The sequence below is a fragment of the Lepisosteus oculatus genome, chromosome 2 (assembly GCF_040954835.1).
Source record: "Lepisosteus oculatus isolate fLepOcu1 chromosome 2, fLepOcu1.hap2, whole genome shotgun sequence".
Taxonomy (NCBI): domain Eukaryota; kingdom Metazoa; phylum Chordata; class Actinopteri; order Semionotiformes; family Lepisosteidae; genus Lepisosteus; species Lepisosteus oculatus.
The window spans coordinates 11,101,898-11,125,162 of record NC_090697.1 but is presented as its reverse complement, the minus strand read 5'-3'; the positions used below and the strand labels follow the sequence as shown (position 1 = coordinate 11,125,162).

At 41.7% G+C, this 23,265-nt stretch overlaps 1 protein-coding gene across 2 annotated transcripts in view; it reads right to left on the bottom strand.

The window, feature by feature from the left end:
• LOC102684046 (TIAM Rac1 associated GEF 2) overlaps window positions 1–9,425 on the bottom strand; it is a 99,669-nt gene extending 90,244 nt beyond the window's left edge. For both annotated transcript variants that reach the window (XM_069196999.1, XM_069197023.1), the window contains exon 1: window positions 9,240–9,425. The gene's annotated coding sequence lies outside the window, so the exon portion shown is untranslated. The remainder of the gene's footprint in view (window positions 1–9,239) is intronic.
• Between the last annotated feature and the right edge of the window lie 13,840 nt (window positions 9,426–23,265).

The window sequence follows — 23,265 nt, the reverse complement described above, 5'->3', positions numbered from 1 at the left end:
AGTGTCTGCCTATTTAGTGGGGGCTATACAGAACCATTTTTTTACCATAGGAAGAGAAAAACAAAATAAAATTAAATCAGAAATACAAAACAGGAGATGCCGAGCAGCCACATAACGTCTGCAATAGATCTGATCCATCTTACAATATTGTGTTTATGTAACAGGTCTCAAGAGATATGTGCTTAAGAGAAAAAGCAGAGCTCTGAAGCCATGCATTTCATTAACAGTACTATAAATATATACAATGAACCTGCTATAAAACGAAATGTTTACGAAATCATGGTAAGCCATGAATGTCCTCTCTTCGAGGACACGTGAGCACATGGAGCGTAGAACATACCTTTAAGAAAGGCGTTCTGAATGCAAGCACCAGGGAACAATGCGTATCCATGGAAACAGACATTCTCAGGAGAGTTAATGGAGCTCAGAACATCACAGGCCAGATCAGCAGTGACCTTTTATAGCTGGACAGAAGCCTTCTGCTCTTTCTCTTTTTTCATGAAAGTCAAACCATACATCTGCTTTAAATCATCTGTTGGGGGCAAAGAAGCCTGAAATTCTCAATGATCAGTGAAAGCGGTTCCTAATTTCATAATATGGTGACTTACCCCTTCTTTTTTCTGCATACACTTCATTTTCTATCCAGTTTACTCCTGACATTTTTAGGACAGAAATGATTTGCATTTCATACCAATCTACCAGTCCTCTTTTAGAAATGTGGCGTCAGTTAAGCAAGAAAAAGTTTCCTTAATTATAGCAGTAATTTTTTCAGGTATATAGGTACAGATGAAGAAAATGGAGTGCTGAAAGCAGAATTAATTTACAAGTAAATACTATGCTTTAAAATAAGAAAACATCAACAGAACAATTTGAAAACAAAATGAAAACCTCCACCTGTCCACGTTTCATTACAGGGTTGTGGCGGAGCCAAAGCCTATCCCAGCATGCACCAGGCTCTAGGAAGGACACCAGTCCATCACAGGACAGATACACACACACAAACAGTGACTCACACTGGGGCAAGTTTTCCCAGAAACCCATTAACCCACCAGGATGACTTTGGACTGTGGGAGGAAACCCACGCAAACATGGAAAGAACATACAGTAAAAACGCCACGCAGATAGATAGTCCAGAATTGAACCCAGGGTAAAAAATAATATAGAAGCAATTAAATTTGAATTACTCATAATCTATAGATGGGGGAAAAAACACCCTTCTTTAATTAAACTAGCAGCAAACAAAAAAGTTTATTTCCAGCACATATTAGACTGCAGTTACCAATAACTAACTCATTGTGCATTTAAAAGGGCATCTCAGCTCAAAGTTTCTTTTTCCAGGGTGCAACAGCCAACAGGAAGCTGCTTGTGTTAGTCATCTGCCTGCACACTCAGAACCTTAGCCTCTTTCAGGAAACCCTGGACGTATAACTGAGCTCACCTACTTTTTATAGACTGTTTAAAGCTCAACAAACTAGATGTTAGGATGCCACACTTTGCCACAGCCAAAAATAATTTCAGCTGCAGGACAAGTGCTCTTTATTGTTCCATTTTCTGTGCATTTCTGACGAAAATTAAAAAACGAGGAGGGCTTATTTTCAGAGAGTATTTGCTATGGTTAATTCCATAAGCAAAAAAAACTTAAAGGGTAAGGGTAAAAATTTCAGCATTTCAGAAAGCCTCCCAAATAACAGTAGCATTATTAAAAAAAAAACACCTAAAGCTAAAACGTGTTCTCTCTTGCATCTCCATATCCTCTACTGTAGGTGAAGAAGGCTTTGTCTGTCATTATCTTCCAACCGGTAAAAACAACAAGAACCAGTACAGCCTACATCTGACAAATCACAGATAGAAGCCTTTATCTGGTGAAGATTTCCTGGAGGAGGACAAGACGTACAGTATGCACTTCTTAGCAAAGATGTTAGCACTTCAGAATGAAAAACCACTCATGGATGATCTGGCAAGAACCTTTCATTGAAATGGAAGAGGAATGAGACTATAAGTCACACACACACACACCTAGCACTAAGCTCTAAAGCCCACAGTCTCTGCTCACTGACTGGAGAGATTTACAAGACGGTGACATCGGCCTGAATGCATGGATCTTTAAATGAAAAGTATGTGGGGGTCTGTGGTTTAAGAAGATGATAATTAGAACTCCTTGTATCTGAATAGCATTCTTCAGCCTAAAAGCATCCCATAGCCTTTCACACACAGGAGGGGACTCAGCTCAGCCAACAAAAAACTGCAGCCCCACCACCATGATGCAGGGGTGACCCACTAGACAGCAGATCAGAGGATTGAGAAAGCAATTACAGAGGAAGAAATCACATCCCTAATAGACAAGGGGGAACTCTAGAGAAACCACAGTGTCCCAGGTCACAGTGGAATTCAGGCAAGATACCAAGGTTGACATGAACAGTACGGACAGTTCTTACAAAACGCTGACATGGGATCTTTAATGACCAATTGGTCAGAACCTCAGTTTAACATCCCACCCACAGGTTGGTACCTCACAACACTCTATCCCTTGTCACCATGCTGGGGCAGTGGTTCGGCAATTCTGGCCCAGTAGGAACAGCACCACCTACTGGTCAGCAAAGAGCAATTACAGCAGCAACCTGGTTTTCCAAAGGCCATCCCCCCTTACCAGCGCTGACCACCTCCAGGAGGCTGATGAGACCAAACTACAAGGCAGTAACGCAGCTGTCAAAGGAATCTGCAGCCTCACTGATTGGGAAATACTCAAGCGCTGACAATAAGGAATGTTTGACTGTCCTCGCCACACTGCTTTTAATGAAGCTTCATTAACCATACTTTATGAACAGAGACTCCACCCACACATTGCCTCAGAAGCAGAGAGCTGGATGAGAGTTTTCTACAGACTAGCTTCTCGCTGTTCACTTCCAGAGATGCTATAGCACATGAAGCCACAGTTCAACATAACACTTCAAACAAGAGACCTCCGGCAAAGGGGAGTGTTTTTATTTAAACGCACTGATAACTGTACAATGCAAGTGTAAACTATATGCTAGAAAATAAATAGCGGTGTACGACAGGAGACACACAGGTAGTTCTCAATCCACATGCCAGATGTGCTCTCAAAAAACGGCATGTTCACTTTAAATGGACAAACCCTGGTAAAATTGTGTCTAAGATCAGAAATACCCGCAGCAATGGAGAAATCCACAAATAATAAAATAAGGTAAAGGTAAACACTACATAGATTTTAAATTCAGGAATACGGACTGTAAATGTTTAACAATGTGATGTAAAATGCGAAGGGAAGACTTGTTAGTGGTGGGTGGTGACTGGTGTGGAATATGCAACAGTAATGTGATCACAGACATGTCTTTCCTGCATAGATTTCCTTCCATTTAGGTTAAAGTCCTGTAAAGTAACATTGTAAATATTTGTCCTTACAGAGGGTTTTAAACAATTATTAGTTTACTGAATGTTAAGGTTTACAGTTTTGAAATGACTAATTATTTATACTTTTACTAATACTATATTTAAAAGTTCTTAATGCTGAATTTAGTTTAAGAGATTTTTTCCCCCATAGAGTCTCTTACTTTGTTTTAGGGCTTTATTAGAAGAGACAGACTAGGACAATTCATTTTCTAGATCTAGTAAGTGTGAGAGGGAGGAGATGGAGTCAGTCAGCAGCCTGTCTGTCACCCAAGCGACACTATTCATCCCAGCATGCAACTGGGCACGGGCAACGAATATCGTCTGTAACACCCTGTCAAGTGTCCTGCTGCTCAGCCCCCAAGTGTGTTAAAGTGAGAACTAATTTATCCTGAACTAAGAAGTAGTATATATGCTGGAGAAGCACCAACCTAAACATGCATGAATTAAGAGAGCATAAATCGAGAGCTACCTGTGAGTTGGACTGTCTGTTGGAACACTTGCATGGAATATCTAAACAGTTTTACCGGAGAACATGAGTTTTAAGAAAGCACAACATTCTGAGATACACAGTAACAGAAATAAAAACAAGTCTTTTCTGCTAAACATTGTCAGTCAGTCGTTCATGAATGTTCCCCTTCTTTATAATGGTCTTGTCTTTAAAGCTAAAATAGAAATAGTACTGCAAAGATACTTCTATAAATAAGAAATGTGCCCACCTAAAGCTGATTAATAAGTTGTCTTTTTGCACTAAGAAACAAAAACCTAAGTAAACTAAACTACTGCGCAAGGCGCAGTCCTGAAAGAAGACTACACTGGCTCTAATCCTGGGCCTTGCACCTTCCAAGAGAAAAAAACATGTGGAAGAGCTCGGGCTGTCCCGTTCGTCGTGGTGACATTCCCCACAAAGCCCACGTAATGTGGATCAGATCCCTGTCTTCCGCCATGGCTGAAACAGTGACAGATCCAGGCTTCATTTTCACACAGTGTCTCAGTCATTCTCAGCTGACTCCATACCAGTGCATGTAAGACATGAACCCGTTTCTCAAGAACATTTCGGCATGTGCCGTGTCTGCTTGCTTAAGAACAACCTGCCATTAAAGAAGCTTATGATGTGGAATAAGCAGAGAACAATTTATTTTAGCAAGAGGTGTGCACCTGGGCCTAGGCAGCCCAGAGAAATAACAGGATATTGTTTCCATGACAGATAAATCTTTTCTGTACCACATGGCATCCGTGTGCCTTCCTGTGGCACCAGGACATTTGCTATGGCTCCTGGCACACTCCAGGGTGCCACCAGCCTTTTGCGTTTCCTTTAGTTTGCCAAAAACAGGAGCCCATCCCCGACCAGCCAAACAAACACCAAAAGCGTGGTTTCTAAAACCCACTTATCGTTGGAAAAAAAAAACAACAGACAAGCACCTTCTTATCTGCTGCAGACAACAGCGGGACTACTATTTTCATTAATAAACCAGGAACAAAAATGATAACATCTAAATTGCTTATTTCATTTGGATGAGATTATCGGTATGTCTTACAATGGGGAAACAAAGACTCAGTTCTTCGGCAGCTAAGATCAGGCACAGGATGTCTCTTGTATCAAGGCAAACGGATGACCTACTGCCCTTGTTATTGAAATAAGGACCAACGCATCCGAATTAGAATGGGAAAACCTCTAATTCTCTGTGGACTTTAAATGGCATTCAACATCTGTTCGATAAAGCAGTGTGAACTCTTATTTTACATGCGCATGAATCTAAAACCCTCTTCAACATTCTTTCACTTTTAAGGCATCATGACAAGCTTATTAAAAAAAATTAATGTCTGCACCTTAAATTAAAGATGATTTTTGGAGAGCAGTCACTGTATCTTACAATAAGCTAAGGGGTGATGCTATTGACATCTGAAATCTGCTTTTACTCTGTACTTTTGGGATGAATGTGTTACTAAAACTGTCAAAGAGGGGACTGTGCAACTTGAACTCCCCTTTTAGCAGTGAGCACTGAATGGGAATTGTGTGGAAAGACTGTACATTAAGAAGCTCCAGTTTACAGTAGTTACACACATATTACCCACATTTGCCTACAGACCCAAACACCAAAAATAAAAAAGCCAGGATATCCTTTACCTAAATCATCAATCTGACTGTGGCAGAAATACTTGGATAATTTAGGACATGCTAGGAAACACTAGTGGAAAAGGACAGAAATAGCATACACACTTGGAAGAAACCGTAATACCAGCTAGAGAGGCTATTCAAAGAGGTCTCACTTTTACCCATGTCTGTGCTTTTTACATTGTTCATTTAAACAATGTTTTTACCTGGGTCTAGGAAGCAAATAAGGCTGCCAGTGTTATAGAGTTTAATCCACTGTTAGTTTAACAGGATGCAGGCTCTCTCATACTGCTGTAGTGTCGCCGGAAGAAGTCATAAACTGATAATTGCAGTGTTTTGATTTTACACTTCTGTTTGCCTTAGTCTATTGAAAGTAGGCGATGAAGGCCGGAGCATCACAACACTGGGTGCTGACGTAAATCAAAAGCAAAACAGGTTTGCCAAGAAACACATCACATTTTTAAACCGTAGATGCAGCTTGTTTCCCCTGGTCTAACTTATTTATTGTTTTCATTAGCTGTTTTTACAATTACAGGTCATAAGGGGAAGATTGTGACTAAAGCGAGAGCTTTATTTATGCAAACCAGAGATAAACTGATGCCCCCACCCTACCGACGCAGATGTTGTTATGGCATTCACCCTGGAACATCCTGGAGCACAACACGGCACGTCCCCTGCTAAAAACATGTCATTTCCCTAAGCGCGCTCTACTGTTACTACAAGTACTGTAAAACAAAACGATAAGTGCCGACGTGTGACTCGAAATAGCCCGGTAACGACTCCTGGCTGAGTTCTCCGACTCTTACCCGCCATATTGAGGACTGGGTTCTTAAAAACCTGGGCCGGGCCAACGACAGGCACAGGGGCCAACTAGAGTTTGTCTAGCCCGGCCGGGCAGGGCCAGCACACAGCAGAAATGGAGGTAACGCCGGCCTCTCGTTATTCTCCAACACACCCCATCTCACAGGCAGCCCATCACCCTCCCGACAGCGGAAAATTATGAGCATTCCTGGATTCAGCATCGGTAGCCCCAGAGATCCGCCTGAGAGGGCAACGCTTGTTCACGCCTCTTTTTTTAAAAAAAAAAAAACTCGTTTCCGCAGAAGGAAAAAAGAAAACACAAGAGCGCATCACGATGTTTCATCGCAGGAGCGTGGAAACACAAACGCTGATCCAGGCTTCTCTGTAAGAGAAGATCCCACTGTCGCACACAGATGATCTCCGGGTTTGGGCTCCAATTAAGAGTTGAATTGAGCAAACGAGAGTCCAACTTAATAAAAAGCCAGCTGACCAGTTCCACATTATTTTGGGCTCATCAGCACAGCATAGCTACAGTAGGTCTATTTCCAGATGGGGTGGTGGAGGGGAGTCCCCATTACTTGCGACGGGCTTAGTGGCGTGTCCAGAAAAGCGCTATATAAGCGTAGAGCCTTTTTTTTTTACATGTGGCGTGTGTGAACACACGAGCATGGACAATTTTCTTTAAAACAATATTGCGAATAAATCCAACATACCAGCAAAGGGAGCCCAGGTGGCCGAGGGATCAGTCAGCAACAGACACTGATGAATGCCACGGAGTATAGAAGAACTACTTAGCTTTGAAAGGAGGTGCTGTTCCCCGCTGTTACATGTCAACACAGAAACCCACTGCTCCGAAGTGTAAAAAAATGAAGCTGTCTGTCTAGTCAACAGGTATAAAACGCTTTAACAGTGGGATGCGGAGGCCCACAAGAGTTGCCTTGACTGATGGAAAGGAGAACAAAAAACTACCTCTTTGGGTCAGCTGGTCAGGCCAAAACACTGGATGGTTAATCAATGTGAAGAGCAAATCTTTAAGACGTGTTATTAACGTATTCGTACACTTTTTTAAAAAATTCACATATTAAAAAGTGGAAACACTAAAATATTGCAATCCCCACTATTTTATATTTTCGGTGGTGCTGTTATAATTTTACATCCAAAGCAGATTTCTCGGCCGTTTAATCCCCAAAAGTTATTTTTTTTTAATGTAACTGCAGTGGTGTTGCGATATTTTGTTCGTGACTTGCCTACATAATTGCACCGAATGCTCCCGAGTCTTAAAAACCGAAGAGTCCCCCTAACCACACATCGCTCGGGTTGTGGAGCATTAAACCTTATATTATTAAAAAATAAGGTTTCTAGCAAATCTTTTGCAAACACTAAAACTGACAATTAGCAGTTATGTAGCTCAAATTACACTTCTCATAAAAGTTGGTGTCACTTTTCCGATTAATTAGGATAATATGCTCTGATTTTTTATGCTATAAGTTTTATTTTGGAATTTCCTTTTTGCTCAATGAACTTTTGTTTCAATCTGTCCTCGCTGCCCTTCTTTCATTTAGCATTGAAGCCCCGCTATGGTTCCGTCGACTACAATAAACGCTTTATGCCAAGACTATTTTCAACGAAACCACACAAAGGCTCGCAGGATTTTGCATTTGGCGGACCACGCAGAGCTGCTTTCGTGCCGTCTGTCTCGGTTCGCGTTTCCACCCTCCTGTGATATTAATTCGCAAATCCTAAATTCAATTGAACTGAAACGGGGGGCGCTTTACGAAGTGCGCTCATAAAAAATGGAACCCGGCAAATACTGCCAATGTGCAATTTTCCAGCCTCCAAGCCTTCAAACACTTTCACCCGCACACCGAAGAGCTTGCGAGGCACTCCAAAACCAAGCGCCGAAGATTTTTGGAAATCCATAAGAGATCCTGTCATTTTCTTCTACCTTTTTGGTCAACAAAATGTTAAGATCTGAACCCCATCGCCTTTTAAGGATATAACCTGTATAATTATTTTATTTTCGAAAACTCCATTCTGCTAACGTTTATGCTTTATCGAGAAACGAGGTCCCCTCTTCCAACTTTTTTTTCGGGCGTAAATCGCTGCTGCTCACAAATCCTTTGCATGGTTTCACATCATCATGAGCTCAAAATCCCTGCCTTCAACTTTCAGCTCCTAATCCACCGCAAACACCAGCGGTTCTCCTCATCTAGACTGAACACGTCCCACAAATCCTGTTGCGATTACAATTTATCTTTAACTACCTCGTTTCTTTTCTCACAATTAAGAGTCGCGCCCCTCCTTTCTCTCTCCATAAATCCGGTTTAAAGTTCCGATAGTAGCGAAGCCTGCTCAAGCTCATGCAATAATAACAGTTGTTGATAGTGCCACGTTTTAAATGCAGACACTACAGGCATATTCAACTACAGCACAGCACGACATCGAGTGTCAGTGTTTTTTTCCCACTAGCAAGTTTTCTTTCACGTACACAATGCAAGATCTAGTCTTTAAAAAGATGCGATCCAGACATCTGACCTATTGAGATGCAAATGTTACTATTTGGTCACAGCAGCAACAGCTGTAATCCAAGACTACACAATCACACAGCTGCCCGAAGACTGAATCTAGCCCTCAAACATAATACATCGGAGAAACACAACTTATTTAATTCGGAAACCCCACTTTAAAAGTATAATAACTGCCTCGCCTTAAACTTTTAACAAGGACAAATAAAGCAGTGCTACAGTGAGACAATCATCCCAAACCCTTTGTGCTAAAATCATTATTGAAAAATGTTAAATAAATCGAATCAATATTCACCTACTGGGGACTACTGAAGTTTGCGACAGCACAATGAGAACTGGGTTCCTGTTATCCGATTTTAAGGAGTTCAAAAAAGTCACTGTATAAAACTTACCAGATAACTAAAAGGACGACGTTCAACTTCTAAGACGTGCTTGGAGAAAACCACACTCTGCTGAATCGTGTATTTCCATTCGCTTCTTAATTTTTTTGCGTTCTTATTTTCCTGCGGTAACAAATACTCGCTTCTGCCTATCTGCCATTCTCCATCGCCCCTTGCACTGCGTCTGAGGAAAGCTCCTGGCTAAATTGAACCACATATAATCAATCTTTTTCATTGTGTAGCATTAGACCAAACCACACCTCCCCCTGACGGACAACAACATCCATCTATCAGGTCTTTGCAGCTGCTGAACTCATTAGAATATATATCAACGCAAACCAATCAGTCGAGGCCTTAGGAAGGGACGTTTTTAAAGAGATTTGGCTTGTTTTCGCGCAGCATTCCATGTGGAAGTAAACGGAGCTAAATTTACGCAAGCCACAGATTTTTATACTTTCATACTGGTATTTTAGGAAGAATTTTGTTTTTGTGGAATTATAACTACTGGAGCCCGATATAATTAACTGTACAGCAGAAGACGTAAGCCAGCAAAAAGAGGACTTAACAACGGTCTTCAAAAAAGCCTTTCAACCACACATTTCTGTAGGTCATGCGTTTCCCAACTTTAATAAATACAGAAATGTTTATTTTCTACGTATCGTCGATTTGTTACCTTATCTGTAACCCGTTTTGAGATGTCGTGACATGAGACACGCTATAAAACATACAATGTTGGTATTATTTTCTGTACTGGTTTATGCAGATACTGTTGGATGGCGTCGTCTCCACCAGTGTCCCACCAAAAAGTTGATAACTCTTGCGCCTTTGCGCTGCTTAAAAACATATTCTCATCACTGAGAATACGTCTCTGTGGAATTGAAATCGTTATATATACTGTACTGTACACACAAATACAGAGTCATTTACTATATATTTTGGGTAGGTTACTGTAATTCACATTGTTAATCAGTAACTGGTCGAACCTCCTACTCTTTTTGTGTCCAGTAAATTCTGGGCTGAGGCTATGTCCCGGGTCGCTCCACACATGAAAGAGACTGCGCTTCAGGTCTTCAATTGACACTGGTTTGGGGTGTTCTATCCCACAAGCCTGTGTGGGGGCGCCCGTTTAATCACATTGAGATCTGGGGCTGTGAGTGGGCCATGTTTGTGGTGGAATTCCTTCTCCTCTCCCCTGCTTCGGATTTTATGGTTGTCTGCCAGGGTGATCCGTCATTTGGGGGGGATATCTGAATTTATACCGCGCCGCCTGGAGTTGCTTTTCTGTGCAGAGATCAGGTCGCTCGCAGACACCAGTGCGCTGATCAGTGTTTCTCTACAATGCATCTGTGCAGGACTGATTTATTGTCTAGCCTTTGGTCTCTGCTAAACCACACCACACAGAACACAAAGGAGAATGGTCCCTTCAGGAGCTCCTGTGATGATGAATTCCACATGTTTGTTAACTTGTGGTGTAGATATTTTGTCTGTTGCCTACATGATTCAAAATGATTTGCACTGTAGGCGGCGATGCCAGTTGACTTTTTACTTTTCGGCAATGCCTTGAAATAACTTGCCAAACGATGTTAACAACTGACGCCGATCAAACATCTATCTTTAACTTCTTCGGCAAATGTCCCGCGTACCCACTTAGCAGTAATTCTTTGTGCCATAAACCATTTCTGCATCTGGTGCCAACAGCCTATCAAACGATTCATTTCTCACTGAGAAATCCCCCAAATGCACAAGCCTCAAAGCCGTTCAGAGAGAAAACGAACAATCCCTGTTCGAAGACCAACTTGTTTAACCATGAGCCCTGACAGAAGTGACTTAAGCCTGATGTCCTCAATGAAAACTGCAGAGTCAAGAGAACTGATAGGCTTGTACCAGTAACACCAGTAAGGGAAGGGTGCCATCAGAGCTTTACACTCCAACAGAAAGACCTCATAGTCGGCGCCCAGGTCTGTGGGTGTCCAGTAAAAGAGTGGACAGCAATGATACACCAAAATTCAGACATAACAGAATATTGCACTAGAGCAGTTACTTTAGTTTCAGAGTCCTTGAACGGTACTCCAAACTGTTCTTTCTAACTGACTCACTTAATGACTGCATTGATCATTCAGCCTCACCAGAACAATTCTGAAGAACCTCTCTAAAAGACTGTTTAATGCACTCCCTGTTTCTACAGTCCGGTGGGGTTTTTTTGCGCTCTTGCGAGTGCTGATTTGTAATGCCTCTCGCTGCAGACAGTGATGCAAGCTGACTTTGCTCACTTTGGGCTGGGGACCCAGACAGCGTGGTGAATAAGGATAAAAGCACCGGGCTCCTGGTTCTAAAGGTGTCTCGGCTTCTATAGCTCATCCAAAACTGTAATTCATCTCTTTGTTTTCAAGGAAACGAACCCGGTGCTTGCTGCCTGAGCAGTCTTTTTCCAGAGGAACAATGAGAATGAAGTTATTGTAAAAAAGGTTACGGAAAAATCCATTTGTCTCACGCATAGCGCTCAGATTAGCTGCCGGGCATGAAGAGAGGTAAGAAGTTGAGTAAATACTGGGCAGAAAAAGAAAGCTGCATTTCTGCCAGAAGAATACAATTGGCAAAACAGCAAGTACTTGCAGCTCTTCCGCTGGTAAGAGGACTGTTAGCCTTTCTCCACAAAATCTTTCCGATTCTTTTGTAGTGGGGTTTTCCTTCATGCTTTTCTTGTAATGAAGATATCGGTGGTGCTCTATCGTAATGTCTGGAAAGAAGCATGATGGTTGTATCTTGCTACTGTTATGTCTGTAAAAGAGTGCGCTGTCACTTTTTGCTGCTTTTGCTTTGCAAAGCTGTATGTTGATCTGCACTGCGTGTCAGTCACGCATGAAGAAATCGTGACCACAATCTGACCTACGATGCGTGTTAATTGGACTTAATTACATTTCTGTATACAGTATATGCATGGTGGATAGGATTAAGGTTAGGGCTTGACTACTCCCATATCTTGACATTTCCTCTGGTACACTGGTGGCAGTGATGAGAGCATTGCTCAGCCCTCAGGTCCAAGAGTTAAAAGGTCACTCTCCCTGCAGTACAGTAGGGTGTCCGGAGCCCTAAAGGCAGGGAAAAGTGAGTGTGGTTCACTGAACACCACTGAAGGAAATGAGCTACTGGTGGTTAAAGTATGTCGTGGTCCTCCCAGTAGCACACAGTACACGCCGATGATCATGGGTTTCTAGGAGATGGAGCAGCTTGGCGTCCTGTGACACAGGGAGCTGCCTTCGTGCTCGGCACCATGAGCCCGAGCCACAGAGGGGGAATTCAGAAAGACAGAGGGAGAACTCTCTCAGGGGCAGGACAGCCCTGTTCATTAGCACATCACCTTTTGACACGGCTAGCTGGGAAACTGTCCATCTAGTTTCTAACCGCTTCCTTCGGTACAGCACCGCGGCGGAGCCGGATGCCTATCCCAGCAAGCCAAGGGAGCAAGGAGGGATAGAAACTGGACGGGACGCCAGTCCACCGCAGGGCACACACAGACACACCCCCCAGGGCCAGTTCCACACGAGCGTGGGGAGAAAACACAAACTCCACACAGACTCCGTCCAGTGCCTCCTAATTCCTCCTATTATTTTTTCTGTTTCGATGTAAATTACCAGCTCACAGAGGAATCTCTGTGTTTTATTCAAAGCTCACGGATGTGCAGCATGACTTCATACAGCGTGAACACGAACACTGTAGCTGTAAAGCTCTAGCAACGTCACACTTGTTGAGCTGAGATACTGCATGGAAAACTTTAAATGGCCACAGAGAGAGAGAGAGGATGACAGAACAGGGAAGGACATTGTCCTGATTAGCATGTATGACATTTTGTAGTTGAACAGCGGATGAAGGTTTGAAAGAAGAGGTGTGCTAGCAGGCATTGCTTTAAAATGTAGCCAGCGATGAAATCAAGGGCAGAGAGGTTTACTTTGAATTTAGAGGAATGAAATTCTTCGAAAGCTCCACAAAAAGGCCCATAGAAGATACTGTTCATAGAAGCTTCTGCTCTATGCTTCTGCCCACGTAAATCTATCTTTGTACACTTCTCTTTGTAAATGTGTAGTCCTGAGGTATTTTCAAACTGAACAAACAGAACAATACAAACAAAACAAAAAAACCCCACCAGGAACGTACTCAAATGACAATTCATAATATCGGTTTACCAAGCCCATTGAGCAAAAAGTATTTTATTCATCTTACAAATACAGGTTAGAGACAACAGTTCACGTTACAGTAAGTAGAAGCACGAAGCCTGCTGGGAGCTTCGGCCGATGGCGACTGTGTAGTGACAGCGAGGTTTCCAGGTATCAGCTCTGGCTGACGAGGGGACTTCACAAACGGTTTGAAAGTCAGTGTCGTGTTTTTGTCATTTTGCCTACATTGTGCCAGCACTCTCGTTTTCCCCACTGTGCTGTCGCTCCGACAGAGTGGGCCAAATGTTGGAAAACCATGCAGGGACAGGACAGGACATCTGAAAAACCAGAGGACCGTCCAGAAAGGTGTTTGACAAAGACAGCTTGAGTCAAGGGGTGGCATGGTGGTGCAGTTGCTAGCATCGCTGCCTAGCAGTGTGGGGCCCTGGGTTCAATTCCTGGGCTGTTTCTATAATCTCAACATGTTCACATGGGTTTTCCTCCCACAGTCCAAAGACACACTGGTAGGTTAATTGACTTCTTGGGAAAAAAATTGGCCCGTGTGTGTGTGTTTGTGTGTGTGCCCTTTGATGGGCTGGCATGTGGCATCCTGTCCAGGGTGTACCCCGGCTTGCACCCACTGCTTGCTGGGACAGGCTCTGGCCTCCCCACTACCCTGCATTGGATAAAGAGGTTGGAAAACAGATGGGTGGACCCAAGTCAAACACTCGCCTATATCAGTGGCTACAGGAGGTTTCGAGATAATGGTCTTCCTGATAAACGAATAATAAAAACATAGACGTGTGTGTTGCTGTGTCAGAACCTTTTGTTTTGTGACAGTTTTCCTACAGCACTAACACTTCATCTAAACCATTTATAAAATATGCTCTAAATGCATTTCCACTTTCAGAATTACAAGACCTTTTTATGGTCTATTTGCAGTGTTGAAAAGCATGTTTTCTAAGTTTCTTTTTGGATTTCAAGGAACCCACATATTGTTTCCTAGCTGGAAAAACAAGTATATTTATATTTATGTACCCTGTGCCAGAAGTTGAATGTTGTGGAGGGCAGCTGACAGATTTCGTGCAGCTGAATTCTAGTGTTGTATAACAGCAACTTTATTTTAACAGTTATTTACTGTTAACATAAGCCAGTCTAAAGGCTAGCTTCATGTTCACAGTAGTATTGGAATGCTGAAACCAGTTGTTTTTTACAATATTGCAGTTAGTTTCTGTCTGTGTGTTAATTTCATTGAAGTACTTCATGTCATGCAGGAAGGGAGCACTGTGGAAGAGGAGTTTTTTTTCTCACATGATAAATAAACAGAATCACGCCGTACACTACTGTATATCTACGCTGCTCACACAGTAATGGTGAAGAAACAGGTTTCGAACCTGGTTCAGTGGGCTTGCCTGACATTGGAAAAAAAGAATACCAATAAAAACCAGTGAAGTCTGGAATGTGAAGAGCACTGAATGACAAACGGCGGACAGCATTTGTGGTAGAGGGCCACAGTGGGTGGAGCTTGGATTCATGAGAAACATTTCTATTGTTCTGAGGAACGTAGGAGGTCAGGGCTGTTTCTTATGAAGGTGCAAAAACACTTTTGGTTTTAGTTTGTTTTTTGCATTGTTGCCATCAATTATAAAGCAGAATATTTTCTTCAGAAACAGAAAGTCTCCTGCCAGGTGGAGCACCAACAGCTTTTTGTTAAATCCAGCAAAGGTAATGATAACAGGTTTTTAGGACAGTAAGACCTCCTAATAGAGAGCCCCCCTTGTTGTTATCGGTTTCTTGTTGTTGATGCTGATATCTGTGCGCGGTGGAGAATTTCTGGGTTTACAGCTCGTTCAAAACAAGCAAGGTGAGGGGCAGTGTTCACTACAGCCCTTCTAGACAGCAATTTGCAAACATTTACATAGAAAATGTAGCGAGACAAAAGAAAAATCTTCCAAATGTTATCCATCCGTATAGCTGGGAAGACAAGGAAACATCAGGTCGAAACAGCTGAAACTGGGTGAAGGTGTCTCAGAGGTAACTGAGGAGACCCTAAAGATCTTACTTGTGGGATTGTTTTCAGAATTTCAGAAAGGTCACAAACAAGAGAATACTGTTTGGCCCATCTAGCCCAGTTAGAGGTTAGAAGCCGATTGATCACAAAGATCTCATCAGGCTGTTTCTTGAAAGAAGCCAGGATATTGGCTTCGAAAACATGGATAGATAGCTTGCTCCACACTCCCACTACCCTTTGGGTAAAGTCTGAGGGAATTAACCACAGCCTTAGCATTGTTAGCACTATGTTCTAAACAGCTGGCCAGCCATGTAACCAGAAGCCTGATTATGTCTAATGTATGAATATAATATGCTCCTTTTTTTACTATTACGATAGATGCATAGAAAGCTCTGCACTTCAGATCAGAGCTGTATAAATCAGAGCTCTCTTCATATCATCATTGTAAATGAGAACCTGCTCTTAATTCACCTGGTCTGGTTACATAAAGGTTTCATTTAAAAAAAGGAATTCAGATTGTACATTGTTCAAAGGTAGTGCGGACTCCATGATAAAACACACTCCAATGAAGAAGGAATTGGCCCTGTTAATATTTTTTTTCCAGTAAGGGCCGAGATGCATGTTGTAAAGTAATATTGTTGTCCTGATCCTTCCCTTCTTTCTGGAGAAAAACATGGACTTGATAACATTAGTCATAGCTGTAATTCTGCATTGTTTATGGGGATGACTACTCTGAGGGTGGGCAGTCTGCTTTCAGTTCTCCATAATTCATGATAACGTGCCTCTTGTCCCATCTGGAGTCTCTTCTGATAACGCTGTCCTCAGCAGATGTGTGCAGCGCCACTGCGGATGGGACTGTGATGTGTGGACACACTGACAGTGGTCTCCAGGGCGCAGCCCTGCTTGCTGAGGCAGGGAGCAGCTCAGGCTGAACTCAGGGCTTTCTCTTTAATGCTCAGGAGCTCACTACACTGTAAGACGGAGGCATGGATAGCTAAAGGGACAAAGCGTTCAATCTTAAACGTTTTGCATAGACATGAAGAACTTTAAAGTCACAGGCCTTTATCTGCACACAGTATTTTGCATTTCTGTTTTTATTTTTTGGGGGTAATACAACATCACTTGACTGGCCGAAATCTGTAGCAACACCCCATGAGCTGACACCTACTCTAATGGCTAGTAGTCTTGAACTTGAACTTTATTGCCATATGTAACCAGTACATGTACTGGTACAATGGAATTCTTACTTCCAGAAAGTCATATATTCCACTACAAGTGAAAGAACAGTGTTTTGGTGACGGCATAAACTGTAAAATGATTGATTCAGAAAACGACTGTTCAGAAATTGTGTGTTCTGAAGGGATTGGACTCGTGAAATGACACAATACAAACCTGTAACAGATGCTGTGTAATCATTATGAACACATAACCTTTGAATATATGGCACCTCCAGGCACTAAGGTGGTGCTACGTGTTACGTGCCAACTAAATGTATAGTAAGTGGCTTTACAGATCATACAGCAATGGTCACCATAAATTGTCTGTTTTTTCATGTGTATGGTCTGAAGGAGAACCCAAAGCATCATGTAGATGGTGAATCATCACTGAACTGCTCATCAGGGACATTTTTGGGATGACACTAGGCAGCACTAGTAACTGAAGGCATAACAAGGCATGCTAACTTCCTTCCAAAACATATGCGCGCTACAGAATGACACTGAACAGAATTACACTTTCCCTGCCAAAGAGAATGAGAAAAAAGGCATGTCTTTTAAACGCCCTGGGCTGACAGGATATTTTGTATCTCGGTACTCCGATTTACCATCAATCACTTTTGTTTTGATTGGGTGTATCATACATCATCTGCATGTTATTGAAAAGAGAATATGTTTATACTCAGGATTCCCTGGGATCCTGAAACATTACACAATATAAAAGCTCACAATTGAGTGCCCCCCCCCCCCAGAAATGCTGGCACAGTGGGAAACTAGTCCTGGCCTTGAGGTACCTGGTGCTATGTTCTTCCTCTGCTCACAGCTGGAACTGTGCTGCTATTAACCCCAGCTACTGCATGCTCAGGCTCCTTATAAAGAGGGTGTCATACCAACTTCTTTCCTGTCCTTGGTCTCAGGAAGTGTTCCGGTAAATTGCATTTCAAATGCACTGGGTATCAAGGGTGACCCCTACAGGTGTTCACCGGAACTGCTCACAGTGCCGGTCACGAACGCAAACGCAGCGCAGAAGGGCAGGGCTTTAATACAGTATAATCAGATTTTTATTCCGTTGTTGCGACCACATGACGAAAGGGGCAGAGGCAGCAAATGATAGGGATTCCGCAATAGTGTAATTGTGAGCACACAGCACTTGGCTATACTGTATCATCTGAGCTCTCTTTGTTATGTGTTTGTAGCCTGTGCAAACCAAAAAAAAAAAGCGATTGGAGGGATTTAAACTTTCTTAGCAATATTTTATTATTATTAAAAAACCTAACTGTCATTAAATACATATTCTGCTAGTTTACTGACATCACAGCATGGCTTAGAACAGCTAGACACTCATTTAACACACTGCCATCTATATTTTCCTGACAGTACAGATACAAATGACAGGTGTGGAAAAGATGTGTACTTTATTTGAGGAGCTTAAAATCTGGCATTGCACTATCTAACATTATCTAACAATCTGTTGTGTGATCTGTACTTCTCTGTCTTGATTTCATGTGATACTGTTATTTTACAAAACATTTAGAATACTTTTTAAAATGTCCACTGTTTGCACAACTAGGGCTACCTACCTTAATAGATCACTGCAACTCTTAACTCCAAAGCGTCACAATGAAACACCAGGAAACATTATCAAGTCAATCTTATTAATTGTTGAAGTAAAACAATAGGGAAATAAGCTGCCAAGATTTTATATTTATTTGCCCCATAAAATGACTGTTAGAAGGGAGTTGCTTAATTAATGCCAGAAACTTGCTATACATTACTGACCACAGGGATTAAATATTCTATTAAAGAACAGTGAGTAATGGTCATTTTCTATTACTGTCTAAACCGCATCCAATACTAACTGAAATGACAGCAAGATTATATATATAAATGTATGAAGCGTTTCTGTTTTTAAAGGCAGTGGCAGAAGCAAACATAGCAACAGTGTTTATTGACTTGAATGTGAAGGAAATACAAAAAACAAAGAAGTGAATTTTAGTCTTTCGTAATTTATCTCCATAAAAATCATTCATGAGAAGACTCACACTCACTATCACGGACTTCTTTACTTGTATAAAGTGAAGATAAAGAACTAATGAAGAAGTAATGTGCTGACCAATGTCTAAATAAAGTTAGTGAATTAGCACCGATCTGTCTAACAGGTAGGACTGCTCATATTATATATACAGTATATAATAGCTTTCCTATATGTATGTACAGATCCCTTGTGTTCATGTGCTGGAACTTGGTGTTATAATCTTCTTGAATAGAGAGTACAATACAAAAAGAGAAACTGGCCAACATTTAAACAATTGGATGGGGAATTACCACACAATTATACTCCTGCCTTAGGGGTAAAATATGTCAAAGCTGAAATGAAATACTACATCCATTGACCCACTGTAATTGGTCTTTCTCACTCATTCTCTTTGGTCCAGGCACATCAGCAATAGCTCTTGGCAACCTGACAAGATTGGTCTATCTCTGTGCTTCACACACCAGGGTTAGACTTTTCTCTTGTCTATTTATTTGTTCAAATGAAATCGCCAAGAAGACTCATGTTTCTCATTTTCAGCAGAATCCCCCGGGAAGCAGACTCGCAGCTCTTTAGTTTGTTCTCATGCATGAGGATAGAGCTGCTATCGATTTGAAATCGCGCACGAGAGGACAGGCAGAGGCTCGGAGTAAAGCCGGTCAGATCTGAACACAGCCTGAACACACACCTGAACACTGCCACAGGGCACCTCTGGTTTGGAGCATTCTGAGATTTTGAAAGTCTTGGGATGGAAATTGCTTTAGTTTAGAACGAAAACCAAACCAACTGAGGCAGACATTGAAAACTTTCTGCAAGAAGTATCCACAGAGGTGAAAATAAATTGGTGCTATATTACAATAAAGTCTGAGAAATCTCACTTGCATTCCTTAAATGGCAAATTTCACCTTGGCTTATTTCAGTCCTGAGATTCACAGACTCAGGATTCTCTGCGCCTTTCCCTGCAGATCACAAGCGTTATCACAGATGCCAGTTTTGCGCTGCCTTAATGCCGTTGCCCTCTGAGAATTTACTTCTGGCTGTCAATTGGGACTGAACAGGGAAGGGCTTTTGCGGATGAATGACTTGCATCCAGATACTATTCAATCGTCGAGGCGAAACACTGCAGTGCATAATCTAATTTCCAATGAAAATTAATCAGGAAAACAGACTAAGCTGCCGAAAAGGGAATCACAATTATTTTCTAAGGCTAGGAAAAAAGGCAGTCAAGAATGTGGACATGGGATTTAGCCACCTGACTGTCAGTAATGAGCATGGGCATAAATATTTAAATCCCGTCGATGCAGGGCAAATCCATCACGAAAATGCTGACTACTATGTGAAAAAAACGTCAAGGCTGGATAGAAACAAGCAAACCGGTCTCATTGCTAGGAGCACCTAACTATGCTGCTTTGCAAATGTCTGTTTTACTTTGCATATCTCGGATGTTTTGCATGGCATAGATTTCTCAAGGAGTTTCTCAAACTCCACACTTGGCCATATACTATACTTCACAACACAGATCCAGGAAATATTTCCACAGAACCGACACCAGGGTATCAGTAAAGTCAGAAAGAAACATAAATCTGCTGTATGTTTATGATGATCTGAGGTCTTTCCAGCGTAAAACACACAACAAACAACAACAAACGAGCCAGCTAGAGAATCATCTCGTGGGGCTGCCTTTTCTTCTTTACACCCTAATTACTACAGACTATGGAAAAGTACATCGAGCAGCTTTGAGATCAACATTTTCTTCTTGCTACGTCTTGATGTGTGCTGCTAAAAAGATAGGATTGTGGGGCAAAGGATTTTAAAAATGACCATTACTGGGGCAATGAGTTCAACATTATGTTGTTGTTTTTATCACTTAAGAAGCGAATTTAGATCTTTCTCTATTAAGCAGTTTTCTTTAGGGGGACAGATTCACCAATACACATGATATTACATTACTGTTAAAAAATGATTTGAGGGTTGACTACGCTTGTCTGTTTTACACCAGAAAACAAAAATCCACTGTATTCTTTCCTTAGGTCCAGAGCAATTCCACAGCTGTGTTAATAAGAAGCCACAGGGTGTTTTCTCATAAGCAGACCACAGCTTTGGTCTGTCGTGATGGAATTCCAGGCGTATGTCCTACAGCAATGTGTGAATCACTGCACGGAAACAATAAACAAGGAAGGCGCAAACAGTGATTTAAAAAGCATTTTTAGATCACGCTGTTCCCTTTAGAAACAAAACAAGAACAGAACAGCTCACAACCCACAGCACACTACAGCTAACAATCCACAAATTGCTGCCACAGGTCTTGGATGTGTTGACTTCTGCAGGGAATAAGGAGGCTCCCCCTGACAAAGACAGAGGCTGGGTTTAATACCTGATTCTGAGCCGGTAACCAAGTGTTGGATTTTCAGACTTAAGGGCCTTTTGGCTGAAATGACCAAACAAAGTTGACACTCTGCTTTTACCAAACTGTTCAACTCGTTATTCTTGTGGATGAACGGAGGTCCCATATCTAAGGGGCAAAGTGACGCAAATCAGTTTGGCCTCACATGTCTCAATCAATGTATTATTCACTTTTTTTGTGGGGACAAAAAACACCTAGAATTTGAATTCTACACGATTCTACACAATCTACTGTACACTACAGATAAATGTCATGCAAGCAGACTTTGTTAGTGTGGAAATAAAATGTATGCAAATAATACCAAACCAGTAGTATGAAGGAAAATCATTTATTGCTCAGCACTAGAGAAGTGTATGTACAGAAATTCTGTAAGAACTGTGTTAAAGACTATGGGCCATCACGTTAGTGCTCACAAAGTAATCTTGCTGTTGTGTCTCTGGGTGCACAAGCCAGGACTGAGTACCAGTGTTCCTCCTCCAGTCCCAGAGGCAGGCCAGCTGCTGGTTCGAGCTGGAGGTCACATTTAGGGGAAGAGATTAGTGCCACCGAAGCTGGCCCAGTTTACCACTTGGCTCGATTCACTGCAACAATGCAGTACACTTTTGAACAGTTGCAAATCGTATTACTTGTTAGATTATTATACACAATTCAATTCAAGCTGTATTGTCCCATTTTGGGAAATTTGTTTTGCAGCACACTCCCAACATAATAACAACACAGTGGACAGACAAAATGTACCAAGCAAGACGTCGGTGCAACAGTGTTACAGTAATATGAGGGAGAAGATCGTTCCACTACATTGTTTGAAAGAGATATTTCAGTGGGCACTAAAGACTTCCTCTATCAGTATTCCACCGGGGGATACAGAGGCGTCTCCCAGGCAGGACAAGCGTGAAGTGTGAATTATTAAAGCGAATATACGGTTTTATGGCCTTTCTTCAACTTGTACATGTTGTAAATGCTTTGGTGATCCTGCACTAATTCCTTGACCCATGCCTTGCACCGTGCTGTACTTTGTTCCTGAAATGAGCTCTTCACAACTCCTGTTTCTTTCCAGAACAGATTGACGTTTTGCTGCCATAATGTCTCAATGTGCAGATCTACAGTATACTCGCTCCCTCTTACAGTGCCCCTTGATCTTGGAGATCTTAATTCCACAGAATGTGGGAGCGTCGCATGGCTTCGACCTGTCCCCTGCAGTTGCGATGGCAGTGCCAGCTGAGCCTGCCTTTGCCAAGGGTCTTTTTAGCACGGTCAGAAATACTGCGCCAATAATCCACAAGATTAAGCTGCATTGTGTATTTTTCTCCATTGTAAAACTCATCTATTTTGCCTTCTGAATTGTCGGAAACGTTATTAGAGTGAAAGTTCAGTTGGATGTCCGTTGGACTTTGCACTTTTTAGAGGTTTATAATTCCGAACATGAATAAAGCAAGGCATAGATATTGCCTTTACACAACTACGATTTAAAATATTTAAACTTTGCAGAGCTCATTTTTAGACTTCACACTTGCATTTGAAATTGATTAGCTATAACTTTTTCCATCTACATGAGACTACAGTTTGTTAAAACTTTTGATGCTATTTCATGTGAAATATTTACTTTCTATTAGCAGAGGGAAATCCAACATGCTTAAAAACAATAACACTTCGGTGCAGCAATAAGGTGGTTCTTCTTAATAATCAAGCTGTTAAAAAGTGAAACATCTGCCTGAAGAGTTTGGATTACACTGGGGTACCTAAATCTACAGCTTTTCAGCTTTTATTGATTGCTCTTAAAAGGGCCCCAGAGTCAAAACATTGTCAAACATGTGTATGTCTACAAAGTACACAGAAACATCAACGGTGTTTCTAGCCCAGTTCCCAAGTCGGTTTCTAAATGAGTGTTGTAGCTATTTTTAGGATCCTCTGCACTCTTATCCTCACTGGATTTGAGGAGTACGCAACAGAACTTGACAAGGTGTTGATTTTTCTGAAATAAAGTAAATGTGTAGCTGGACTTTCAAATGGATTATTATGGTTTACAAATGTAGGCTTTGGAAAAACAAATGGAGGCTAAACATTTCAAATCAGTTTGTTAGAAAACACTCAATTTGTTATAAAAGCAAAAATTTAATTAAGAGAATTGGTGTATTTGAGGGTTTCGCCCTTAACTAATTTTTAGTACCTAACAAGTTTCATTAGCGAACCACTGGTGGGGAAAAAAACCATGATTAAATTTATTAA